Genomic DNA, 5,000 nt, shown 5'->3' with positions numbered 1-5,000 from the left:
ATTATCGCTTAACCTAACTGTGGCTGTACCAGATTATCGCTTAACCTAACTGTGGCTGTACCAGATTATCGCTTAACCTAACTGTGGCTGTACCAGATTATCGCTTAACCTAACTGTGGCTGTACCAGATTATCGCTTAACCTAACTGTGGATGTACCAGATTATCGCTTAACCTAACTGTGGTTGTACCAGATTATCCCTTAACCTAACTCAATTTGCCCCTTAACCTAACTCAATTTGCCCCTTAACCTAACTCAATTTGCCCCTTAACCTAACTCAATTTGCCCCTTAACCTAACTCAATTTGCCCCTTAACCTAACTCAATTTGCCCCTTAACCTAACTCAATTTGCCCCTTAACCTAACTCAATTTGCCCCTTAACCTAACTCAATTTGCCCCTTAACCTAACTCAATTTGCCCCTTAACCTAACTCAATTTGCCCCTTAACCTAACTCAATTTGCCCCTTAACCTAACTCAATTTGCCCCTTAACCTAACTCAATTTGCCCCTTAACCTAACTCAATTTGCCCCTTAACCTAACTCAAGTTGCCCCTTAACCTAACTCAAGTTGCCCCTTAACCTAACTCAAGTTGCCCCTTAACCTAACTCAAGTTGCCCCTTAACCTAACTCAAGTTGCCCCTTAACCTAACTCAAGTTGCCCCTTAACCTAACTCAAGTTGCCCCTTAACCTAACTCAAGTTGCCCCTTAACCTAACTCAAGTTGCCCCTTAACCTAACTCAAGTTGCCCCTTAACCTAACTCAAGTTGCCCCTTAACCTAACTCAAGTTGCCCCTTAACCTAACTCAAGTTGCCCCTTAACCTAACTCAAGTTGTCCCTTAACCTAACTCAAGTTGTCCCTTAACCTAACTCAAGTTGTCCCTTAACCTAACTCAAGTTGTCCCTTAACCTAACTCAAGTTGTCCCTTAACCTAACTCAAGTTGTCCCTTAACCTAACTCAAGTTGTCCCTTAACCTAACTCAAGTTGTCCCTTAACCTAACTCAATTTGCCCCTTAACCTAACTCAAGTTGCCCCTTAACCTAACTCAAGTTGCCCCTTAACCTAACTCAAGTTGCCCCTTAACCTAACTCAAGTTGCCCATTAACCTAACCCACGTTGTCCCTTAACCTAACCCACGTTGTCCCTTAACCTAACCCACGTTGTCCCTTAACCTAACCCACGTTGTCCCTTAACCTAACCCACGTTGTCCCTTAACCTAACCCACGTTGTCCCTTAACCTAACCCACGTTGTCCCTTAACCTAACCCACGTTGTCCCTTAACCTAACCCACGTTGTCCCTTAACCTAACCCACGTTGTCCCTTAACCTAACCCACGTTGTCCCTTAACCTAACCCACGTTGTCCCTTAACCTAACCCACGTTGTCCCTTAACCTAACCCACGTTGTCCCTTAACCTAACCCACGTTGTCCCTTAACCTAACCCACGTTGTCCCTTTGCCTAACATAGTTCACTGCTCGGAATCTCTGGTGTCGTTGTTATCCTCATGTAGATGTCTTGCGAGTGTTGCTTACTTTCCACATATTCCCGCTATCCACTGTCAATTGTACTGCAATAGGACTATATCGGCCCCCCCCCCCTCCCTCTGTCCCTCTCTTTGTGTCTCTGTCCTCTCAAGCTGGTCGGTCTGGCGTTTGAGTGTTAAATGAGCCTCGCAGCTGTTCAGTTGCATTCAGATGTCGACGCCCTCAGTGTACGTCGTGGTATGGTCTGTGTCCATTGTCCGCTGATGTCGTACGCGTAACCCACACGCTGTACCGATCATCGGTCGTTACGTACAGAGTGAAGTAGTGTGATACGTGTGACCGTACGCTGGCTGTGCCCAACGGTGTCGAATCTCAATTTCCATATGTTGTGCTCGATGCTACTTGTCTCGTCTCCCAATAACAGCTAGGTTGCACTGTGGTACGCCGTAGAGGCGTGTGGGAGGAACGTACGAACGCATTGTATGTCACCCTGGGTCGCTGGGTGTGGTGGTGCGGTGAGTCAGGTCAGGTCAGGTCAGGTCAGGTCAGCGTGAGCCGTCTGATGTAGTGACGCGTGTATTCCGACTTTGTCGTATTGCCTCACACAAAGTGCTACCCTGGTGGACCGCGTTCCATATCTGGGACATGCCGCAGATGCCGGTTGACAGTGGATCGCGGAAGGGACATCGCATACGTGCGCGGGCCACCTTCCACGTGTTCTCTTCTGCACATGTCGCAGTGTGTATGTGGTCTGATGTAGCGTGTCGTGACACATGACATCCTGGCATGCAAGAATTGTTGAATTCGCAAATGTAGGTGGACATCTACGTTTACTGCCCAAGATACGCAAATGAACTGGAAATCCGTTGTTGAGCGGTTGTTCACGCTGGAGGTGAATCTGTAATGGCGACGATCGGTACAGCTATTAACCGGTTGTTTCAGCGGTACCCGCCACATCCACACACGTGACTAGGCCCATGTGGGTATGAAGCGATACGCGGCGGTGGCTTGGTGGGACTGTTCCCGGCCGGTGAAGGGGGGCCGCCCGGCGTGTTGGCCGCGCGCTGCGTGGGCGCACGCGCAACAGCCGGCTGGTGGGGGGCGCCGAGTGGCAGGAGCGCCAGCAGACGGGCCCGGCAGGCGGCGCAGCTACGCTGCGGCGCACCCTGCACGCGGCGCCTGGCGGCCAAAGTTGGTTCAGCCGAGCCCGGTGCGAAGCGCGGTGGACATCTGCAGTGTGCTGGTCTGATTGAGGACTGTGTGCGTTGAGGATGCGCCGCCGCCTGGCACTCGGCGCCGCGACGCCGTCTGCTGCTCGGTCGCCCCAGCGGTTCTCGCAGGTGGTTTGTATCGCAGTTGTGCGGACGTGTTGGCGCGTGCGCTGTGCTGGGAGAGTTCGCTTCTGCACCCAAGTGGGGCTTTGCCCTTGTGTGGCGCTGGCGTTGGAGCTGCCGGTCACCATAGGTGGCGCGTGTTGTCTCCCGCCGGCAATGCCACGACAGCACGCTCCCGGGCCTCTGTCGGCAGCGGCAAGCTCAGTTGGGAGCAAGGGTGTTTGCACTAAAACCGTCTACTCGCCTAACTCCGGGTGATTGCGCCTCTCTCGAAACCGACCAAGTACCTAGGACGGCGCTGCGCGCCGCCGGGACCTGAGAGGGTTTCGAGGTGTATCGTGCAGGGGAGCTCGGCCTCCTCCTGTTTGCAGAATAATTGAGCGGACGCTTGCGTGTTCGCGCGGGCCCCCGGGACACACTCCCGGGCGGCCGGCTGCTCAGCTCTAGTTGACGCAGCTCCCTGGTTGATCCTGCCAGTAGTCATATGCTTGTCTCAAAGATTAAGCCATGCATGTCTCAGTACAAGCCGCATTAAGGTGAAACCGCGAATGGCTCATTAAATCAGTTATGGTTCCTTAGATCGTACCCACGTTACTTGGATAACTGTGGTAATTCTAGAGCTAATACATGCAAACAGAGTCCCGACCAGAGATGGAAGGGACGCTTTTATTAGATCAAAACCAATCGGATTGGCTTGTCTGGTCCGTTTGCCTTGGTGACTCTGAATAACTTTGGGCTGATCGCACGGTCCTCGTACCGGCGACGCATCTTTCAAATGTCTGCCTTATCAACTGTCGATGGTAGGTTCTGCGCCTACCATGGTTGTAACGGGTAACGGGGAATCAGGGTTCGATTCCGGAGAGGGAGCCTGAGAAACGGCTACCACATCCAAGGAAGGCAGCAGGCGCGCAAATTACCCACTCCCGGCACGGGGAGGTAGTGACGAAAAATAACGATACGGGACTCATCCGAGGCCCCGTAATCGGAATGAGTACACTTTAAATCCTTTAACGAGTATCTATTGGAGGGCAAGTCTGGTGCCAGCAGCCGCGGTAATTCCAGCTCCAATAGCGTATATTAAAGTTGTTGCGGTTAAAAAGCTCGTAGTTGGATTTGTGTCCCACGCTGTTGGTTCACCGCCCGTCGGTGTTTAACTGGCATGTATCGTGGGACGTCCTGCCGGTGGGGCGAGCCGAAGGGGTGCTTTCGCGTCCCGAGGCGGACCCCGTTTAAATCCTACCAGGGTGCTCTTTGTTGAGTGTCTCGGTGGGCCGGCACGTTTACTTTGAACAAATTAGAGTGCTTAAAGCAGGCAAGCCCGCCTGAATACTGTGTGCATGGAATAATGGAATAGGACCTCGGTTCTATTTTGTTGGTTTTCGGAACCCGAGGTAATGATTAATAGGGACAGGCGGGGGCATTCGTATTGCGACGTTAGAGGTGAAATTCTTGGATCGTCGCAAGACGAACAGAAGCGAAAGCATTTGCCAAGTATGTTTTCATTAATCAAGAACGAAAGTTAGAGGTTCGAAGGCGATCAGATACCGCCCTAGTTCTAACCATAAACGATGCCAGCCAGCGATCCGCCGCAGTTCCTCCGATGACTCGGCGGGCAGCCTCCGGGAAACCAAAGCTTTTGGGTTCCGGGGGAAGTATGGTTGCAAAGCTGAAACTTAAAGGAATTGACGGAAGGGCACCACCAGGAGTGGAGCCTGCGGCTTAATTTGACTCAACACGGGAAACCTCACCAGGCCCGGACACCGGAAGGATTGACAGATTGATAGCTCTTTCTTGATTCGGTGGGTGGTGGTGCATGGCCGTTCTTAGTTGGTGGAGCGATTTGTCTGGTTAATTCCGATAACGAACGAGACTCTAGCCTGCTAACTAGTCGCGTGACATCCTTCGTGCTGTCAGCGATTACTTTTCTTCTTAGAGGGACAGGCGGCTTCTAGCCGCACGCGATTGAGCAATAACAGGTCTGTGATGCCCTTAGATGTTCTGGGCCGCACGCGCGCTACACTGAAGGAATCAGCGTGTCTTCCTAGGCCGAAAGGTCGGGGTAACCCGCTGAACCTCCTTCGTGCTAGGGATTGGGGCTTGCAATTGTTCCCCATGAACGAGGAATTCCCAGTAAGCGCGAGTCATAAGCTCGCGTTGATTACGTCCCTGCCCTTTGTACAC

General features: G+C 52.2%; 1 non-coding gene across 1 annotated transcript in view; it reads left to right on the top strand.

Moving 5' to 3' along the window:
* The first annotated feature begins 3,276 nt into the window (after window positions 1-3,276).
* LOC126327721 (small subunit ribosomal RNA) overlaps window positions 3,277-5,000 on the top strand; it is a 1,893-nt gene continuing 169 nt past the window's right edge. The window contains exon 1 of the ribosomal RNA XR_007561409.1: window positions 3,277-5,000. This exon is cut by the window's right edge and continues 169 nt beyond it. This is a non-coding gene — a ribosomal RNA (small subunit ribosomal RNA).

The sequence above is a fragment of the Schistocerca gregaria genome, unplaced genomic scaffold, assembly GCF_023897955.1.
Source record: "Schistocerca gregaria isolate iqSchGreg1 unplaced genomic scaffold, iqSchGreg1.2 ptg001059l, whole genome shotgun sequence".
In the NCBI taxonomy this organism is placed as follows: Eukaryota; Metazoa; Arthropoda; class Insecta; order Orthoptera; family Acrididae; genus Schistocerca; species Schistocerca gregaria.
This window is presented reverse-complemented; position numbering and strand designations above follow the sequence as displayed.